This window comes from Globicephala melas, chromosome 11, assembly GCF_963455315.2.
Source record: "Globicephala melas chromosome 11, mGloMel1.2, whole genome shotgun sequence".
Taxonomy (NCBI): domain Eukaryota; kingdom Metazoa; phylum Chordata; class Mammalia; order Artiodactyla; family Delphinidae; genus Globicephala; species Globicephala melas.
The window spans coordinates 6,641,447-6,663,156 of NC_083324.2; the positions used below are offsets into that span (position 1 = coordinate 6,641,447).

The following is a 21,710-nucleotide window of genomic DNA, read 5'->3' on the forward strand; positions in this document are numbered from 1 at the left end:
AGGAGAAATGAGGCCCTCGCTGGGACCTCCTCCGGGCTGCCCTAGGCCCTTGTCCATCCATGGCCACTCCCTGCCTACATGAGAGTCACCATAGCTGGGACCATGGCTCCCTTGGTGATGGGGAAAGCGAGCTCTGGGTGTTTCTGTCCTCCTGCTATGCCCAGGAGGCAGACACCCGGTCACATTCTGGAGCCGTCACTGCCTGGTGCCAGTACGTGCACTGTCACCCTCGGGGCTCCGTCCCCTCCCTCATCTGTCAGATGGGGTCACCAACTTTCCTAATCTGGGGTTGGTGGGGGGGGGACGGTGCACGGAGTCAGCGTGCTTACTCCACCTGAAGGCCCACGTCAGCGCTCCACAAACATTGTCCTTATTATTCGCATCATCAGCACAATTGTCATCATCAGGGGCCGATGGACATTCAGTAAGTGAGTCCACGGGGGTGCAGGGTGGAGGGGAAGGGAATAGGGCATCTTTGCATTTAGGGTCAGGAGAAAGTTCGCAGTGCCTACTGGCTCCGCCCCTCTCACTTTGAATACGGGGCAGCTGAGGCCGGCGCTGCAGCCCTGGAACCAAGGCCCAATCTCCTGATGCCCCACCGCCATCTCCCTCCCCAGGCTGGGGGAGGAGGTGACTGAGGCCCCACTCACCTGCCCAGTGAGGCACAGCAGGCCTCCCAAGCTTCCCAGCGAGCCTGGGGAGGAATTCCAGGGGCTGCAGCAGCGGAATTCTCACTTCACCCAGGCAGTGAATCGAAAGCCTCATTCTTTGTAGATTCCTCCCATAGGTGGGAGCAGATGTGACCTTTGTCATTTGTTATTTTTAGCAGAGCAGGCGAAGAATGATAAAAACCTGTACGGAGCTGACTATAAATAACATGCCTGTGGCGGTTTTTTTTCTTTAACACATCTAAAAATTGTAGATCTCAACAAGCATTGCCCTTCAGAGCAGAATAACAGCATTAGCACGGCGCTGTACAAATAGAGTCAACCTCACCCCAGCTATTAATGGGGATCACCGTGCAAGTCCCCAGGGCAGACAGTTTTCTCATCCCCATCCTGCAGGTGAGGAAACAAGGATGAGCTCGGCTGGTAGAGCTGTTGGCACAGTGCCTGACCCATGGCAAGAGCCCGATTTATATCACCATCCTTACCGAGGAGTCTCTGAAAGGCCGAGAAGCTTGTTCGGTGTTACAGGGGAAAGGCCCAGGGCCGGGACCTCCTCGGGGCCACCTGTCTCCAAACGCAGTGGTTCACTGGCTGCTGATGGGCCTTATGGGGCTGGAGGAAGAAGAGGTGGGCATGGAAAGGTCAGAGGAGTGGGTGCCAGGCATCGTGGAACTTCAGGATGAGAGTGTGAGCGAGAAGGTTGTGGCTGGGATACTGGAGGCTGAGAGGAGGGCTGACAAGGGTTCAGAAAAGGGAGCGAGGGAGAGAGAAGATAACTGGCCACCAGGCTTCTAGGGCTGTGCCTCGCCAGGCTCACCTCATCTGACTCCGAAATCCCTCTGGGCAGAGCAGCTATCCTCAGCCAGCCCCGTGGCAGAGAATAAGAGAGACCCAAGGGCAGGTTACCAACACTGGGGTGGGTGAGGGTGGCCAGGTGTGGAGGAGCAGGTGGAGAGAAACCAGGGCAGAAGAGGTCCCGAGACCCGGAAGGCAACAGACTCCAGGCAGCAGGTTTGCGCTCCTGACCAGGGCTCGGTGGTGTGCTGGGGAACGTTCTAGACCGGCTCGTAGGGAGGTGAGGGCCCTGATACGTAGCGTTTGCCGGTGTCTGTGGTGTAAGTGCTCCCACCCTGGCAGGTCGCAAGCTACCAACGTGAGATGGCCATAGACATGATCAGTTCTCACGAGCCACTCGGAGTGACTCCAGAGCACCCCAGGCAAGACTGCCGCTGCGCCAGCCACACAGGGAGGGATACTTATGTCCCAGTTGCTTCAAGGAAAGAGAGGAGGGCCTTGTGTGCCGTTTTAAACTACCATTAACTGTGGACAGGTGAAGCATTTTACATGCAGTATCTCAGTTAATTCAAAGCACAATCCTCTGAGCTAGACATTATGTCTATCGTGCTGATGAAGAAACTGAGGCTCAGAGAGGTGAAGTGACTTGCCCAAGGTCACACAGCCAGTGAGTTATGGAGCCTGGATTTGAACCCAGGAGTGTGTGTGTTCAGAGCCCACACCCCAGCCACACACACCCCCAGCCTCCAGCCAGGTAGTTCTAGGACCTGAGTTGGGGCTGGATTTTCAGGCAGGAGTTCATGGGATCCCTCTGTGGGGCTGGCGGCCGAGAGTCCTGACCAAGGCCCAGAGGAGATGCTTACCTCCCTTGGGGGAGGTTCTGAGAGGTCTGAGACACCCCCACATGGGTGGGGCACTCACTACCTAGCCCTCACCCAGGGCAGAGGCACCACTCAGCACCCCCAGGGCTCCTCAGACCCTCCCTCCCTCCCTCGCTTCTTTGCAGTTGAGTGTCCTGCCCCAGGAGGCAGTCCCCACACTGCCAGGCATGTAGTACGTGCTCAATTCACACTGAAGAAGTAAACCAATGATATCTTCTGATTCTCTCTCGTTTTGTTTGAAATCAAAGACCAGATTTCCTATGGCTTCAAAGTGTTATCACCTTGCAGAAGAGGGACGGAGAAGCAAGCCAGACTTTGCTGAGCACCTACTATGTGTCACATGCCTATGTTACTCATTCATGCCTCCCAACACTCTCACAATTGCAGGTATTATTTCCATTTCACAGATGTAGAAACTGAGGTTCAAATTGGCCAAATGACTAGCTCAATAGTAAGTGGCAGAGCTGGGGTTCAATCCCATATCTTTGATCCCCAAGCCCCTGCTCTACTCCTCTGCTGTGCCGAGTCCCCCAGAAAGAAACAGCACCTTTTATCCAGGAAGCTACTTACAGTTTGTCAAGACTTGTCCATTTCCTTCTTGTATTTTGTCACTGCAGATTGACCCATGGCGGTGACAGGGCAGGAAAGCTGAGGGAGAGGAAGGTGGGCTCAGGAGAGAAGGATGCCCCCTGCCCCACAGCATTTGGTCCCACCCCGGCCGACTCCTGGTCCAGGACTCACCCCACCTCCCAGGGCAGCCTGTCAGTGGTCTTGTAGTGAGAGTGTTGGCCCAGCCTTGAGGGCAGTCCCATGCACAGAGGACCCCACTGATGCAGGGTCTCCTTAGAAGGTGGCCCCGGCCCCTGTGTAGGTGCTTGCTTTTGGAGCCGTATCTGATGAAGAGGGGTGCTGAACAGGTAGCCCCACGAGGTGACAGGAGAGTTTTCTTATAGGGTTAAAGGTCTGCCCTGGAGCCCAGCCCTGGCTTAGCTGTGGCGTGTCCAAGGCAGATGGCTGCCTGACTAGGCCTCAGGCTCCCCATCTGTAAAACGGAAGGGTAGGCTGACAGAGGGGATGGCAGCGTCTCCCAGCCCCGACGGGCCCCGATTCCACATAAACCAGCTCCACAGGCAGATCCCAAAGGGAATTCCCTCTGGGGAGAAAAGTGGGATGCCTTTGTGGGGACGACTTTGGAGGCCATCAGCATTGCCCACTGCCCACCTCCCTCTTCAGCCAGCTCTGACTCCACATCTCACTTCTACCCTGCTTCCGTAGGCCACTTGCTGGACACCCTAGTGGGACCCAAGCATTCCCCAGACCTCTGGCAGGGTAGGAAGGAGATATCTGAGTTCAAATCCCAACTCCACTTACTGAACAACCTTGGCCAAGGTCCCTGACCTCTCTGTGCCTCAGTTTTATCATCTATAAAATGGGGATGATAGTCAGAACTACCTTAAGGGGTGAGAATTGAATGAGCCAAAACACGAAAAGTTCTTAGAACAAACGTACCTGGCATGTAATAATTGTTCGGCCAATACCACCTCTCAGTACTACTATTTAGGATTCATAGTAATACCATCTATTCTGCCCAGCAGGGCAACCATCAAGGCCCTGGAGGGAGCACTGGATTGAGAGTCCTGAGCCCACAGCTCTCATCTCAAGTCACCCACGACCCTGGGGACAAGGGCCCCCTTCCCCTCTCCTGGCCTGTTTCTCCTTCTGTCAGGTGGCTCCCCTCAGCTCTCAGCACATCTGGGAGTCTGTATGTGTCTATTGGATATGCTTTTCCTCCCAGCCGAGGCTGACGTGTCCCTGGCCCAGAGTCTGCCCCAATCCCGGTTAGTAGAATGGGCACGTTCCTTGGGGAAGGTGGGTGTTACGTGGTGCGGCTGTCCCACGGCACTGTGGAATTCTGTCCTGCGGCAGGCCCTTGCCACGGGCCTTATGTTCCTCATCCTGTTTAATCCTTCACACCCTTCTAAGGTTCCTCCTATTCCCAGGATAAGGACAGGACTCTGTAACTGGTCCACAGGCCCCTGCCCCCTCCTGCCCCTTGCCCACTCTCCCTGTCTAAGTCATCCGGGCCTCCTTTCCACCCCCTGAGAAAGGCTATGCCCTTTCCGGCCTCAGGCCCTTTGTCACCACCCCGTCCTTTTACCTAGTGAGCTCCTGCTCAGTCACCACCCCCTCGGGGAAACCTCCAGCTGCCCCCCTCACTCCCACGAGAGACATTTCTGCCTAACGTGCTCATGGCCTCCGCCCCTTTATCGCAGACCCCTTGGTAAATTTACATTCGTTTGTGCGCTCATGTCATTTCACAACTGTCTCTAAACCCTCCTGAGAGCGGATACCGTGAGCCCTTCTGCTCACCGCCGTATTCTCAGCACCTAGCAAGGAGCCTGACGAGTAGTGGACATCAGTGGATGTTGCTGAGCAAGTGAGCCGCCAGAGAGGCAGGAAGCAGATGGTGCCGTGCCTGTTTTACAGATGAGGAGCCTGAGGCCAGAGAGATGCAGAGATTTGCCCGAAGTCACACAGCCCATCAGGGTGGAGCAGGGTTTGAGCTAGTCCATCGGGCTCAAGCTCCCAAGCTTGGTGCACCCACCCCCACTTCCTTGCTACCTGTGGGTGCAAAGAGGGACTGAGACAGCTGAGCCCCTTCATGTCCCAGAGGCAGGGGTTTGAGTGACAGGTCAAGGGCTTCGGTTATGCTGAGAGCCCTGGCTGCTTGGAAACCTCATAAGGGGTGAACCCCCAAGCCTGCCGCCCCTCTGCAAGCCTTCCAGGAGACATCTGAGTTCTAACTCTGGCTCCAGCTGTTTGGTCCTGGGCTTGTCCCCTCCACTCTGCAGACCTCGGTCTCTTCATCAGTAAAACAGGAGTGATCTGCTCCACATAGCAGGTTCATTGTGTGTTAGCACCCAGGAAAACACTCAGCAGACAGTTGATGTGGCCCCCGCAGCCTCCCTCCCGTTCTGATGAGCCGCAGACCATGGGCGTGGCCACGTTCATGCCTGAACTTCTTACTGATCACAACTCCAGTTGTGTCCGGCTCTCCTGCCAGTCAGCAGGCAGGCCTCTCAGCTTGTAGGATCTCAGTTGTCACCCCTCTGCCCTTGTCCTCCCTGGGAGGTCCTCTTTCCCTGCTGGGTCCCTACAGCCTCCTCAGTGGGAGGACGTCCGCAGAGATCACAGGCTTCAGGGCAGTGGGCGTTAGGTTTGAATGCTCAGTCCTGTGCCACCCAGCTCTGTGCCCTGAAGCAAGACACTCACCCTCTCTGGGCTTGATCTTCTCCTTTAAACTGAGGGCTGAGAACACTCAATTCTCCTGGGGTGGTGATGACGAGTAAATGACATCTCTTGTGTTAAGTGTCTGGCACATAGTAGGCGCTCAGCAAATGACAGATTTTCTTCCCTCTTCTCCTGACAGTCCTGGATTCATCGTCCCCTCTCCCTCTGTTTCCTCCTTCCTCCTCCTTTTCTTCCTCCAGGGAGTCAGCCTTCTGGCAGGAGTGAAAACACATACATACACACAAATGTTAAATAGGGACCCCAGCACAGTACCTCACATTTAGTGAGGGCTGAATAAATATTTGATGACTGAATAATCCAAAGAAATGAATTACTGACGGTAAAATGTCAGGCTCTAGGTACCTTGGAGAGAGCATTTAGGGACAGGGGCTCCTCTCTGGTTGCTTAACTCACCTTGAGTCCAGCCCTGGGCTCAGGCATCCTGAGCCTGTTGAGACATCTCTGGACAGGGTTTCTGAGTGAAGTTGGGGGGGTCTTCCTTTCCTCTTCCCAAGGTGGGCATACAGAGGAAGCCCCATTCATTGACAGGTTCAGGAAATAGCAACTCTTAAATCAGGACCTCCAAGCAAGCCCAAAGGATATTTCCAGAGCCATAGAGAGATGCAAATACCAGTTTAAAACCACCAGGGGAATTGCATTTTCATTCAACAAACCTGTATTCATCGGTTCAATCAATATTTATTAAGGCTCTGTGCCCAGTGCTGGGACACAACAGGCTAATGAGACTTGTTCCCTATCCCTAAGGATCCCCCCAGACTGATGGACAAGACAGATGTACATAAAAAATTTAATTGCAGCAAATCTTTTGAGGGGGAGTAGGGGAGGCAGGGATGATGGAGGGGAAATCAGGGAAGGCTTCCTGGAGGAAGGATTGTTGGAGGATGATAGAAGTTCTCCTGGCAGAGAAGTGGGGAAGCAAGCCATCCCTGGCAGTGTAGACGGTACACACAAATACACAGAAGCATGGAAATGCAAGGGTGTGTTTCAGAAGCAAGGAAGGCTTGATGTAGGGAAAGTGGACAGAGGATAAGGGGAGGGGTCTGGAACAGTCATCCAGGCCTCATGAGTCATGGTGAGGAATTTGGGTTTTATGCTGAAGGCACAGGGCAGCCAAAGAGGGGTTTAGAAGAATTAAGGAAGGTCCTTAGGGTGCAGGGGGTGGGTAAACGGGAGGAGGATGGCAGGCGGAGCAGCAGGGAGACCGAGGTGAGGAGGCAGGATGGACGGATGGGAGTGGGCAGTGTGTAAGTGCGTGTGCATTAACAAGGCGGCATTAACCTGAAGGGCTAGCCGCCCGTGGATGAGACCGTGTTTCTCGGGCCTGGAAAAGACAGCCTCCCCCAGGGAGTCCTCCCAGAGTAGCTCTTGACTCACTAGGCTCTGTGTTCTGCCAGGTGGGAAAGTGCCTGCTCCCTAATTGGCCCCTATTCCTGCCCTCGCAGAGAGGTGGCAAGTCAGCCATAGCCACATACCTGCCCCGCCCCGCTGGAGGATTGGGGTGGGCTCTCTGGGCTGAGGTTTTCTGACCTGTGGGAAATCGAGGTCCCGCGTGGCTCCCTGGACCCAGGCTTATGCCTGCCTCCGACAGTCCCTGGACTCAGCGTGGGGCCTCGCGCAGCCCTGGTTTTAGGCCCCGGTTCCTCTACTCTATGACCTTGGGCAACATCATTTCACCTCTCTGTACCTCAGTTTCCTCATCTGTAAAATGGTGGGGGCGAAGGGTAAAAATAGGACCTACCTCCCAGGATTTTGTGACGCTCACACCACATGAGACACACGGTAGGATGTCGATGTGAATGGCAGCTGGAGTTAGCCAGGGGTCAGGCCTGTACCCTCCTTCCTGAGGGAGCAAGACCCAGTGGGAGGAGCTGGGAATCGGGGACCTGGGTTCGAGTCTCAGCAGAGCTGTCTGGGCCTTCAGAGTCCTAGAGACCAGCCCTGCCTAGGCCCCACTGGTGGTATCTGAGAACCATTACAAGCCAGTGGGATGAGGGGCTGGGAGAGGCCCACTCCCCCAACCTTTCCCAGGGGCCTTCGGAAGAAGTTCACCCCTATGTTTTTTCTATGAATAACCACTGCCATTCTCCTCTAGCAAACCTGCCAAATAGGTATTATTGTCCCCACTTTGCAGATGAGAAAACTGGGACTCAGGGAGGTTGAGTCATTTGCCCGAAGTCACATAGCTGGTAAATGAAGGAGCCAGGATTTGAACCCAGGTTTGTCTGACCGCAAACCTGGGCTGTCTTGTCTCAGCCCAAGATCAGGTTGTCTTGAAGGACTTTTGGACTTCGGTGGGAGTGGGTATAGGACCCCAATGTGGTAGAGGAAAGACTTAGGACAAGCTGGGCCACATAGCCCCCTAGACATTCCGTGGCCCCTCGAGGTCATGGGCCTAGGAGAGCCTGAGTCATGGGCCTCAGAGTTGGGTGGCTTGAGGCAAGGACAGAGGGAAGAGCCTAAAGCTCGAGTGGGACAGATCTGGGCTCAAATCTCAGCTCTGGCCCTCGCTGGTCCTCACTGGCCCTGTAATTCCTAAGCAAGTTGTTCAAAATCTCCAGGCCTCAATTTTCTCCTGCAAAATGGGAAGAAGCCCGATCTCTCCGTGAGTGATTAGTGGAAGTCAGACAAGGCAGGGATGGGAGGGGCCTTTGGAAATAGCTTCTCATCCCCTGAGAGGCCCAGCCAGCAGCTCACTGTGACGGCAGCTGCCCCAGGACCCCCGGCCCGGCTTCAGAAGACCCTGAGCTGGGCAAGGTGAGGGCAGGTATAGCCTTCGTTCCTGCTTCCCCTCAAGGGGGAAAAGCCCCAGAGGGCCCGCATCTAGAGAGGACACAGCTGGCCTCGGATCGCTTTCCATTCTGCCTGCCTCAGACCTGTCTGGACCTACCTCATCAGTCTCCCTTATGCAAAATGCCTCCATCAGCTGGGGCCAGGCTCCCCACCCTCATGCCTGGGTGGACTGACCCTCTCTACTCCCCCTCTCTCTCCGGCCCCAGGATCTGCCCCAAGGGGAGAAAACTGGGCAACTAAACACTGTTTGAAATATGACTGGACTGGCTCTCCCCTCACCCCTGCCCTATTTCTCATATCTTCCCCCAACCCTGACCCTCAAGCCATGTCCACCATAAGCCAGATCATGCTGGAGGCAGAAGCTGTGGGTAATCCTCCTGGCTGGACTCCTGCCTCTCTCCCCCTCTTCCCTGTGAGGGACCCTGACCTGTCGTTTCCAACCTTCCCAGAGTTGCGACACTGGGCCATTGTTTGTCTGATTTCACAACACCTCTGCCTGTCCAGTACCTCCTGCCCCCAACATATCCTGGAAGGACAGGCCAGATGCCCCAGGTGTGTCTGCTGCAGGAAGGGGAGGCAAAGGGGGCAGGGCAGGGGACGAATGTCTGTGGCCAGATTCGACCCTCAAGGATGACCTTGGCAAGCCACTTACATTCTTTTCTTGAGGCCTCAGTTTGCTCCACTATAAAATGGGAGAACTGGATAAGAGTCTTTCTAGTTCTGGTATTTGAACTTAAAATCACATAGCAGCAGATTTCATTCAAGCCTTTATTGCGGCACCCACTACGTGCTGGGAGCTGGGACTCTGGAGACAGAGTTGATGTGGTCACAGCCCAATGAGGGAGACAGATGTGAAACCATCACAATATGTTGTGATCAGAGCTGGGCCAGAGTTATGAACTAGTTCTGTTGCTGGAATCAGGAAGGACTGTCCAAGGAAGGGGCATTTGAGCTGGACTTCGAAGGATGAGTAGGAGTTCATAGGCCTAACATAAGAAAAAACTTCCAAACTCTGCTATTTAACGTTTGGACTGCCTCAAAAGTTAGGGAATATCCTGTACTTGGGGTATGGATGCAGAGGCTGAAGTACACAGGCCTGAAATGCCAAGAAGCTGGGAGCTTAGCCAGGTGCCGTGTTAGTCTTACATCCTGAGAACCAAAATCCATAAGCTCCTGAGAGTTTGGTGTCTGTTGGTGAAGGCCCAGCCCACCCCTCACAGGGGCTAGTGAGCAGGCAGGACTTAGAACTGCCAAGTGGATGAGTACTGGGGCCCCCAGGCGGCCTGTGCCATGCTGGCCTTCACATGTAGGGAGCCCTGGGCTTGGAGTCCTCAGGCTTGGGTCACAGGTTCAGTCTACCCCTTCCCAACCAAGGGACTTTGTGCTGGCCACCACACGCCTCTGAGCCACACGCAGATTCCTAATCTGTAACATGGGTGCTCACAGCAGCCATTCCAGCAGTACTTGTGAGAAGCAAGCGATTTACTGTTTTGCAGGTGGCCTTTGTGAACAAAAGTGTGCCGGACATGGACAGGATTGTCATTGCTGAGATGGTAGCTCATAACCGGCCCCTGGTGGGACTGTTTGTTTTGTAATCACAGGGAAAGGGTTTTGCCCCCATTAATGTCACGGTAATGACGGTGGGATTCCTGGCCCAGACAGTTGCTCCAACAGATGGGAGCTGGAGTGGTCCTTTCCCCTCTGCCGGTCTGTGCTCACCCTCACCCCAGTGTCTCCGACACTTTTACTTGGCCCCGTGTTGGAGGGCAGAGGCTGGCCTGGCCCCTCCTGAAGTAGAGTTTGTCTTAGAAGTCTGACTGGAGAGGGGCCAGTGGAGTCCCCCGTCTGCACCCCCAAGAAGGGGCCAAGGTGGGAGATCCCTGTCGCAGGCTATCGGTAGAGGATGAAAGCCTCCCTAAGTGGTGTCCTGGGCTGCTCCCTCGGAACCCAGCCTGGTGCCTTCCCTGCCTGCCCTACTGGAGCCCAGGGCCACCCAGTGCCCAGCACCCTAAGCTTCTCAGCAGCCTCCCTGCATCTCACTCTGCCTGGCCCAGAGACAGAAGGGGACCCCTTAGTGGGGTTAGGGGGATGAAGGGCAAGGGGGTATCAGCGTGGCCTTGTTGACAGGGGCCCTGCCACTGGCGCTCCCGGCTCTATGCCTCCTGTGGCCCCTCTGCCCGGCCAGGTTCTGATTTTGGTGCAGTGCAGACTTTCAGCTTAACGAGACAAATTGATATTCTGTGCCAGCCCAGGGGTGGAGTGGCAGCTTGGGACGCTCGCTTGGGCGGGCAGCTCAGAAGTGGTCAGGGGGTGGGGGCAGTGGAAGGAGGCAGCTCTAGTCTGGAACTCCCTCCTGGGGCACCCCCCAGCCCTCACACACCCCCTCCACGCGGACAGGTGCCCCAAGATACTCCTGAAGGTCCTTCCACCTTCAGTGCCCTCCTGCCAAGCAGGGCAACCCTCCTGGAGGGGGCACGGCAGTGGAGGGGAGCCTCCTGAATCTGAGAGGAGCCCCTTCACCCACTGTGACCTCCTCCCCTTGTTCCTGGGGCTGTCCTCCCACCTGGCTGGATTTAAAGAGGCAGCAGGTCTGCCAGAGATGAGGCAGGAAGGAGCAGGCAGCTGGGTGGGGGAATCCCATTCCTGCAGACTCCTTGTTGGGGGTCCCTAGGGTCCTCTGGACATCACCAGCCCCCGGCAACTCACCACAGATGTCCCTGCAAATTCTGTAGATGTGCGAGGCATACGCAGTGGGCACCCATGAGTAGAGAAATGGCCTCTTGAGGGGGTCCTCTGCAGACCTGCAACCCCCAGGCAGATGGGGCTGCACACAGTCCAACCCTGGGGCTGCAGGGGTTCAGGGGTTGTGCTTCCACGGCAGCAGGGAGTTCGCTGCAGGCTCTGCTCCGTCGATCCTGCAACCACAGTTGTGTTTAGACTGTGTTGAGTCCACTGCTCCTCATGTGACCTTTGCCCCCTAGGTCTGGGGGTGTCCTGATCAAAAAGAAGGGGCACCAGAGCCCCTGCCCAGCCGAATGGGTCCCCCAGAAAGTAAAGGAAGACGTAGGGCCATTTGAGCAAAATCCTCTTCTCTCTTTCACTGACCCCCACTCCACTACTCGAAGGACCCCCCTCCCCTCCAGCGCAGCCCCAAGCCTACCCTCACCATGCCCTTGACATTCCCTCCTACTTCGGGGGAGCGGGCGTATTCCTGGGACTCCGCCAGCTTCAGTTCCTCATGATCCCACGGGAAGAATTAAAACCGCAAACAACACCGTGGTGGTTCGGTCCACGCCCCCACGCCCCCCACTCTCCTCCCCCAGTCCCCCCACCAGAATGAGGCCTCCCCGCGTCCCTCCCTCGTCCTCCTGCCCCCTCCTCCAGCCTCCAGCAGCGCAGCGGCCTCTGCCTCCCCGGAGACTGCATTTTGCCGGGCGAGATGCTCTCCTAGAAGCCGGCGCCGGCGCCTCCCCCCCCCCCCGCCCCCCCCCCCTCCTCGGGCAGGATGGTACAGTCTGCAGAGGGACCCGGGCACACTGGCTGGGCTCAGCCGCGGCACCAGCTGCCGCACCGAGATTACGGGGCTGCCCGCCTGGAAACCGTGCCGGATTTGTGGCGATTTTCATAGCCAAGTAAGTACCGGCATCCCCCAGCATGAGAAATAAAAAATAAAAAGCGCCCCACTCCGCTCTCCCCTTCCTCCCTCACCCATTTTATTTTGTTTCATTTCATTTGGTTTTTTTCAGCGCTGATGGTGGTGGCGGCGGCGGCAGCGGGGGGTGGGGGGGGCGGGGGGGGGAGCCGGGCTTGTTTATCTGACAGCAGCTGAGGCTGCATTGGGAGCCGCCGCTGAGGGAGGCACTAGTGTGAGGGTCCGTGTGTTGGGGGGAGGGCTGGGGCGCTGGGGACACGGGCAGGGGGGCCTCGGACAGGCGGATACCCGGGATCTCAGGCAGATTCCGGCAGCCTCTGGACAGCAAATGCCCCTAATGGATGTTACGCAAGGGCCGGCCAGCCGACAGTGTGGGGCAAGGTTCTTTTCCCTCTGAGCTGCGTCCCAGGGAAACAGAGGACCAGAGGGTGCCCCCTGCCCACTGCGGCCAGAGTCCCAGGAAAGAGGCAGAAGGATGCCCCCGTGGAGGGTCCCCTTGGTGGGGTGGGCTGCTGTGTGCCCCGGGCCACCGGGTCAGGCCAGCCAGGGTGTGTGGTGGCATGGACAAGTCCCCCGGTCCCTGAGATGGCCAGGAGAGGGGCAGGAGCGGGGTGGCCGGGCCATTGTGTAGCGGTCATGCTGGGTGGTGGAGTTGGCACTTTCTCCCCAAAGCCCCGTTCCTCTGCCAGCCTCGGTGGCCTCTGGCTGAGCCCTAGGCACCTGGGGCTCCTCCCTGCTCCCTGGCAGGGTCAAGATTGGGAAATCCAGCAAGGGGCCTCTGCACTCCCCAAGGGTGGGCTGCTATGGGCAGCCACTCTTTCTAGCCAAGTGGCCGTTCCACACCACGGCTGTCCTCTGCTCACCCAGGTCACGTGGCAAGGGGTCTCTGTGGCTGGACTGCCCCAGTCAGGCAAGAGCCCCGGGGATCTGGGGGCCTCCACCCAGAGACCCAGCCTGGCTCGACCTTCAGAAGGGTAAGTGAGCAGCAGGCTGGACCAGCAGAGGGTCTTCGTGTGACTCTGAGCCCCCCTTGCCTGGCACAGAACGGGCTCCTTTCCTCACCTGCATTGCTCTCCAAATCACTGGGAGGAGGCAGAGCTGATGTTTGGGGCATTTCCAGGAGTGGCGGGCGCCCTCCGGAGAAATTCTGCTTTGACGTGTGCAATGCGAGGGGGCTTGGGGCACAGGCCTTGGGGGCCTCCGCCTGTTAACTTCATTGAAGGAGCAGTGGCAGGGAGGGGGCTGCAGCTCTGGGGGAACCCTGCTGGCAGGGTCCAGGAAAGAGGTTGATGGCCCATATTATTCAGCCACCTTTGTACCCCCAGTCCCATTCTCATCAAGGCATATATACATCCACAGATTTGCACAGGTGCACATGTACAAATATAGTACACAGAGTAGTGCATCGTATTTGTTCAAATCACACACACACATACGGCGTGCCCATGCCCTCAGATACACCCAGCACATGTGAATACAGCTCACATTCCTAAATACCACTGCTCACCTGCAAAATACAGCATATACACGAATGCAGCATGCGCGCGCACACACACACACACACACACACACACACACTCACACTCATAACTGGGAGTGCAGCATGCCCGCACATGCATGTAGCACCAACACAGGAATGCAGTAGGCTGCCCGTGGGTGAATCGGCCTGCACACCGCGGTGCCCTGCAGCAGCCGCAAATGTGGCATGCGTCCATGTGAGGGCTGGCCCCTGTGAAAGTGACAGGCACACACATGTGGTGTCCTGAGTGCCATCTGCATGCCTGTCTGGGCATTGGCAGGCACACAGCCTGCTGGAATGTGCCCACAGGTGAATGTACGTTGCACAGGTACAAAGACAGCCCAGGCACACAGATGCAGCACCTCTGCAGGTGCTCTGTGCGCACACCTGCCCCTCAGCAGCTAGGCATCCTCCGTGGGAGCGAAGGTGCCTCTCTAGGCGCTGGGGAGAGGCTTGCGTCTCAGGAACTGCCTGTGGGGACAGAGGGACACCTGCTCCCACACAGGCCTAAGGGGAGGGCCAGGCTTCATTCCCAGGAAGCCACGATTGGGCTCAGCAAGGCCATCTTGGGTTATTGATGTTCTGCAAAGAGGGCTGCCCGGAGTTGGAAAGGAAACAGAGGAGGGGGCGGGAGCTACTGCCCACCAGGGCAGACCAGCTACCGGTCTAGAGGCAGCTCCAGACCACCAGGAGCCTGGACTAGCCCCACCACCCCCTTCTCTGGCACCAGAAAACCGGCACATGGCTGTGGGGTCTCAGAAAGCTGGGGCCTGGGATGCCTCCAGCAGCCTCCAAAGTCCTCTTCAAACCGAAGGTCAGAAAAGCTGCCCGTGGCTGGTCCCTTCCCGCTGTTTTCCCACTACCCCCACCCCACTGCTCCCTGCCCAGCACAGGTGCGGGTCAAGGGGCAGGGGTAGATGATAATGAGCCCTCTAGCATTCGCTGAGCTGATGACTCTGCGTGCGTCGCTTCAGTGGGGCCTCTCATAGCCTCATTATTCTCACGCCCCAGATGCGGAAGCTGTGCAGAGAAGTGAAGACACTTACCCAAGGTCACACAGCTGGAACGTGTCAGAGATGGGTTGGAAGCCAGGCCGTCAGGCTCCCTGCCTGCCCTCCTGGACCCTCTCCTCCTTTCCCCTCCTGGGTGAGGCCAGCTCCAATTTGGGGTGCCAACTTCCTGAGCACCAGTAGGCCAAGAACTTAGGATTTGGGGGTGAGGCTCCAAGAAAGGGTCCAGAGGGTCTCCTGTGGGTGAAGGCGGAGCCCTCCACAGGCAGGCGTGGCCTTGTCCTAGGCAGCCAGACAGTTCTGCCATCCCAGGACCCCATGGAATTGACAGCACCTAGAAAGCCAAGCAGACTGTGCGCTCTAAAGTTCCCTGGCCCAGACCCAATGAGAAGAGGGAAACTGAGGCCCAGCCAGGGGAAGGGACTTGTCCAAGGTCATACTGTACTCTAGGGAGAGTGGGGAGTCTTGCTAGCCCGTCTCAGGTCCCAGGCATGCAGCAGCAAAGGCCTGTTTGGGCCCCTGGTTTCCCCCAGATGTTTGAGTCCAAGTTAAAAGGATGCTTACGCCAGACCCAGGCTCTGCTCCTGGCCAGCTGTGTGACCTTGGGCAAGTCGCTTTGTCTCTCTGCTCCTCAGTGTCCTCGTGTGTGACCAGGGTAGACCTGTCCCTGCCCTGCCTTAGCCCACAGTGGCCGGGGCCCTGGACTCCTGTAGAGGACTGTGCACAGAGCTGTGACTGGCGTCAGGGCTGGGAGCCAGGGCAGCAGAGCACCTTGGTGCTGCGATGGGCCAAGGTCACGAGGGGGAGCAAGGATGGGAACTTCTAGGTCCGTGAGTCTCAAGCACGACTGCACTTAAGGAATCACCTGGTGGGGGCAGATTTCTGGGTCTCCCAGGAAGTCAGGAGGTCCTGGGGGCTGCCTTTTCACGGGAGCCCCAGGGTTCTCATCTCTATGGCTCTGTGCCGTGGGGGAGCCGAGGTGCATGAGAATGAGCTCGGGGAGCTGACAGGCTCTTGGAGCTGGGGGTGACCTGGGCATCATGCTGTTCCCCTGCCACTGCCACATCTGGGGAAACTGAGGGTGCCTGGCACGTTGGTACCGGAGGGAGACTGAAACTCGGGTCTCCAGCCCTCCAGTCCCCCGTCCCACCCCCAGCCCCTGGCTTCAGCCTGCACAGTTAAATCAGGCCCTTCTGGGAGCAGGGCAACCTTCAAATCCAGTGTGGCTGCAATGAGGACTCCAAAAAGGGTCACTGGACCGTGGCCTTGAGTCCTGGTGGTGCCTCTCCCCAGCCATCTGACAGTGGGGGACATGTAAACCTCATTCTGCCCTTCCCTAGAAGGGGGATAGATTTAGGGCAGAGCTGCTTAATTAAAATTAAGAAACAGCTGTCACATAGTAGTTGCATGGTCAAGGTTGGGGCCATGGGGGAGCCTGAGGTACAGACTATGACTCCTCTCAGCCTCCGTTAGCTCCCAAAGGGCTGCAGTGGAGGTGTCTGAGGTGCAGGATCTGGGTGCCACGTGCACACACACGCTGTAGGGGGTGGACAGGTCCCTCCCCCAACCCTGCCTGGAGCACACAGTGCAATGTGGGAGGCAGGGGTGGGTGTCCTGCCTGGAATCTGGGCGCCCCCCAGCCCACCCTGCACTTTCCAAAGCCAGAACATTGAACCTGCAGTAATTCATTTCTCCGTCCCCGTGGGAACCTCAAACAAATTATTTTGGGAGAATGTCCCCCTGGCTGGAGACAACTGGATGTCTGGCTTTACCCCTCATTAAGAGCTGGAAGTAGGTGGAGATGGCAAGGCCCTGGTGTTCCACATGGTTGGGTGGAGCCTCAGTTCACCCATCTGTAGAATGGATGACAATGGTACCCACTTCTCAGGCCGTGGCGAGGGGCAAGTGGAAGAGTGCTGGGCTCAGGGTGTGGCCCATATTTATGGCTTAGTGAATGGAAGGCGTCGAGATTGAGAATCAGAAGGTGTGAGCTTAAAACCTACCTCTGCTGCTTAAGAGTGCCCTTGTGTCAGCCCCTTTGCCTCTTCAAGCCGTGGTTTTGGATCTGTAAAATGGGACTGTGTTTCCCAGGCTGCCCACTACATAGGACTGCAGTATGACAACAATAAAAAATAAGTGATGCTTTCAGCATCTCTGGAGAACCTGCCATGTGCCAGGTGATGTGCTAAGGGCTTCACCCTGGTCTCCAGACGTTGGAATCATCATGCACAATCCAGGAAACCTCTGCAGGGTCAGATGCAGGGCGAGATGGCTGGGCCTGATGGGGCCAAGGGGAGGGACACCAAGGCTGGGGTTCCTGAGGCTGCAGAGGCCCCTGGGTATAGGGGAGACGGCCTTGGTCTGAGGGTCAGGTGACCTGGTTTCCAGGCCCACCTCAGGCACTGGCAGGTGACCTTGGGCAAATTGTGTCAGCGCCCTGGTCCCATGCTCTCCCCTTGAAGGAAGGGACAGTGATCCTGCCTGCTTCATGTCCTCAGTGGGAGCAGATTCTCCTGCCCTTAGGCCCTTAGGGTAAAGGGTCTGAGCCACTGCAAGTCAGAGGCATTAACAACTGCAGTAGTTACAGCTGCTGTGTGTGTTTCCTGTGGTCACCGTAACAAATGACCACAAACTGAGTGGCTTAAAACAGCTGAAATTTATTTTCTCACAGTTCCGGAGGCTGGGTTTCTGAATGCACGATGTTGGCAAGGCCAGTTCCCTCTGGGGGCCCTGAGGGAGACTCCACCCTCTGCCTCTCTCCCAGCTTCTGGTGGTGCCTGCAACCCGCGGCATTCCTTGGCTTGTAGCCGCATCCCTCCATCTCGAGGCCGTCTTCACTTCACCCTCTGTGTGTCTCCTCTTTGTATCAGGACACCGGTCATTGGATATAGGGCCCACCTGAAATCCAGGATGACTGAGATCTCTAACTAACTACATATACAAAGACACTATTTCCAAATACGGGCACATTCTGAGGTGCTGGGTAGATGTGAATTTGGGGAGACACTATTCAACCCGTTACAGTCATGATTGTAGTCAGCCTTCACGTCTGCAGATGTGGAGCCCACGGATGCGGAAGGCCCCCTGGAAGGGACTTGAGCATCCTCAAAGTTTGGTATTTGCAGGGGGTCTTGGGACGACTGTATTTATTGAGTATTTACTGCTAGTAAGTCCTTTTGCAAAGTGCCGCGTTTCCTCACTATCACCCATTTTACAGACAAAGAAACCAAGACCTGGGGAATTAAGAGGTGCCCGAGTCACACGGCAAGTGGGAGCAGAGCTGGGATTGAACCCAGGTCTCTGGTGCGCTTTCTCCTTTCTACCTTTTTGGAGCTGCATGGGAGCTGCCCGCAGCCAGGAACCCATGGGGTGCGACCTCCAGCCAGCCTTGTGTTCACCCGGGGCCTGCGGGGCTCCTGGGCCCCAGAGAGAAGAGCTGAGGATGGACAGGGCAGCCCGGGGGCATGAGTGAGCCCCGCTGGCCCCAGGAGACCAGTGTGGGGCAGAGGGTTGAGAGCCCACAGTCCCTTCTTATCTGCTACTTATTCTCCGTGAACCTCAGTGTTCTCATCTGGAGAATGGGAACAGCAACACCACCTCGTGGGGTAATTGGCAAGTTCTAAAATGCTAATCATCATAGTCATCACTGATAGCTAAAATGTATACAAAAGCACTTTGCAAATTTTTTTAATTTAATGTGTGGGAGGGTAATTGCTTATTCCAAGCCACATCCTAATGAGTGGCTCTACCATGAAATAGCTGTGTGTGGTTGAACTAGTGTCTTAACCTCAGTTTACTCCTGCACTAAAGGGGGTAACATTAGTACCCACCTTCTTTGATGCTTTGAGAGGCAAATGGGATTCAAGTAAGGTGCCTTGCCTGGGGTTATGTTCTAGTTGAAGGCCCAGGGGATATTTCCTTATGTGTAAGATGGGGGTAATAATAATGTTGTGTTATAATAGTGTTATTATCATACTATTACTTGTGTGAGAATTTGGTGAAGTAATGCAGAGGAAGCACTTGGCTCAGGGCCTGCCCAGAGATCGATGTTAAAGTGGCCTCCTCTCGTGCCATTAGAAAGACTTGAATTGAAATCCTAATGCCAGCGTTTACTGCTGTGTGACCTTGAGTCAGTAGCTTTGCCTCTCTGAGCTTGGCATCCTGACATGTAAAGTGGGGTTAAAGAAACCTGTCTCACAAGATAGTGTATGTGACATGATGGACAGAAAACTGTCACAGGTGGAGCCCCAATCATGTCAGACATTTGAAAGAAGTTGAATTTCTGTCCTGCTCCTGGGGAAACACCCCCAGAGGACTTCCTTAAAGATGTCCTTAGAAGGGGCAAATCCTAGTCAAAGGGGTGGGGTGGATTCGATCTTCAAAGACCCAGAGAAGTTGTGCTGTAGTGGAGCTTGGGGTTGCGAGAGCTTGTGGGAGGAAGCTGTGAGTGGATGACCCTGTTTTGGGTCCAAGAGCCATGTAGCTTCCAAGGAAAGAAGCAGGTCGCTTAGGCCACCACGAGGGAAGTTGTCTATGAAGTGGTGGCCTTCTCCACACTGGCCTGGGCAGCTCCACCCATCCATGCCTGGATGCCTGGGGTCTCCACTGCAGGGGCCTTGGGGAGTTTCGTACAGCCTGGTGCCCGATACCCCTGCCTCGCTGGACCAAGTCTGGGCCCAGCCAACCCAGCCTCAAACCTGAGGCCCGAGCCCTGCCCAGCTGTGTGTCTTTCATCTCTGAGCCTCAGTTCCCTCAGCTGTAAAATGGGAGTGATAACAGTGCCTATTTTGTAGGGTGTGGTGATGAAAGCTGAATCGCGTGGATTCCCAGATGCACGTTTTGACGTATCTGAGTCAGGGTGCCTGTTACAACGGGTGGCGCATCATAGTAGACCCAGCCATGCCTTTCTCTTTCTTAACGATACATAAAGTAGCGATGCTTCTTGTAGTGGATGCACCTGAGATTCGGTGAAATATGGTAAATAAGATAAAACCTATAAAGGACTTAGGGCCACCAGGCTGATGGGAACAAACCCGTCTCCCACCTGCGTCCCCAGCTCAGTCACAGTGGGATCTTGGGCATCTCTGTGCATCTCATAGGAGCTTTCATTTCCTCTTCTGAAACAATGGGCCTGAGAATCCTGGCCTCCCAGGGCTGTTGTGAGAAGTTAGCAAGCTCGTGTATATCACATGCCCAGCAGAGTACCCATATGCAGTAGGTGCCTAATCATTGGCATTCCAAAGGAAACAGCAAGGATGGTAGTGCAGGGAGGGATTTAAAGCACAGACTCCGGGGTTCCCACTCCTGCTCCACCGCTTCCTTGCCATGTGACGTTGTGCCAGTTTCCTGACTTCTCTGCGCCTTGGTGCCCACCATCTGTAAAATGGAGATAACAGAAGTATCCAATTCATACGATTGCCGTGAGAATTAAAATTAAAGTGCCTAAGGCAGTGCGTGACAGACATGTAAGCAATTATTATTTAATGGGCTCCTAATGAGTCTCTTCTAGTTCCATAAATAGAGCTAAAATGGACACTGGGCTCAATAAAGTCATAAGAAGACAGACTGCACCCGTTTTATAGATGGGGCAGCTGAGGCCCAGGCTGCACGTTGGTTTGCCCAAGGTCACACAGCTGGCCCTCCCCAGAGCTGGAACCTCACCCCAGCATCCAGGCAGCAGCCTGATGTTGCCTCCTCGCCCGTGTCAGTCTGGGACTGTGTGACTCTTATGGAGAAGGGAGTTCTTGCCAGGGGAGGAAGGCTTTCGAGAAGAAGCTGCAGCCAGATGCAGTATCTGATGGGTTAGGGTTCTCATCAGAAGTGGTTTGCTTCTTCCTTTACGTTTCTGCCTGTTCGCCACAGCACAGGTGAAGGGGCTGCGCTGGGCTGTGCCCAAGGTCAGCAGAGCCTGCCAACCACCCTGCAAGTCTACCCGCCAGCACTTCCTGGCCTCCAAGTGCCTTCTCGGTGGTTGCTGCAGAGTTGACACAGCAAAACTCCCTCCTGGAGGGAGCAGAAGCCCCACTGCCGAGCTGGTCCGGACACCAGGCAGCGCCAGGGCCACGGGATGGATTGGGATGGGAGAGGGGGAGCAGAGACCTGGGTGCAGCTTGGCCTTGACAAACACTCCAAGTAACCTTGGATCTGTCACGGTCCTTCCCTGGGCACCAGTTTCCCATCTTTGAAACAAGGACTTTGGAGCCAGTTGGGCCCCCTGGGACTTTAAATGTGTAAGATTTGAAATTTCCCAGGCATTGCTGATGGTCAAGGTCACGGGGAAGGGACAGGGCTGGAGTGAAAGAGCTTGCGGCTGTGTGCGCGCATCAGTGTGGATCTCGGCTTGGGGTCCGTGGGAGCAAGCCTGAGACAGCAGGAGCTCCTTTTCATCCCAGGACGATTCCTCAAGAGGAGGAGGTAGGCAGAAGGTATAACAGCCCAGCGGCTGGGGTACGGGTGCTGCAGGCCGGTGAGGGGGACCCGGGCGGGGCACCGACAGTGGCCGTGTGGTCATGTGTATTTGCAACGCAGAGGTTGCTGAGAACCAGCCTCTTCCTAGCAACTATCTGAAGGCAGGAGATTAAGAGCTCTTTAGGCCACTTCTAAATTTATCAACTTACATGACTCACTTCAGATTAAAACGAGGCCCTTCTCCCCATCCCACCCCCAGCCAATTTCGGGTTTCCAGACTCAGAGGATCTTGAAAAGGGAAGAGGATAGAAATCAATAAGACCAATATTGGCTGAGTACTTAGCGTGTGTCAGGCCACATGCAGCCCTCGGTCGAAGGTGGTAGGCGATGGCAGATGCCCAGTTGGGGGCTGGACCATGAACACCTCCTGTGCCCAAGGCTTGGCCTCTTCAACCACAGTCTTTGGAGCTCACTGGGCCTCAGTTTCCTCATCTTTGAAATGGGGCCAGTGTAGGGAGGAGTCGGTGGCCGTGGCCACCCCATGCTTAGGCAGTGGTAATAGAATTAAGAGTGGCTGGGCGTTGGGGTGCAGGCTCTCAGAGGCCGGAGTCTGCACAGACGTCCTCAGGGGGAGGGAATTCCAACAGCTTCCCTCAGCCTGGGACCTCCAAAAGC

At 56.0% G+C, this 21,710-nt stretch overlaps 1 protein-coding gene and 1 long non-coding RNA gene across 13 annotated transcripts in view; one reads left to right on the forward strand and one right to left on the reverse strand.

The window, feature by feature from the left end:
* Window positions 1–21,710, forward strand: part of ATP2B2 (ATPase plasma membrane Ca2+ transporting 2) — a 351,712-nt gene that overhangs the window by 178,708 nt on the left and 151,294 nt on the right. For 8 of the 12 annotated variants that reach the window (XM_030840819.2, XM_060307763.1, XM_060307764.1 and 5 more), the window contains exon 1: window positions 11,947–12,078. The exons of the other annotated variants lie outside the window; for them this stretch is intronic. The gene's annotated coding sequence lies outside the window, so the exon portion shown is untranslated. Of the gene's footprint in view, window positions 1–11,946; window positions 12,079–21,710 lie in introns of those variants that run through there. 12 annotated transcript variants of the gene reach the window in all.
* Window positions 716–11,737, reverse strand: LOC132598094 (uncharacterized). The gene is made up of 5 exons (XR_009565796.1): window positions 11,607–11,737; window positions 11,153–11,361; window positions 5,618–5,847; window positions 2,915–2,992; window positions 716–1,280 (listed from the first exon to the last, which is right to left on the reverse strand). It is a non-coding gene; the product is annotated as an uncharacterized lncRNA (long non-coding RNA).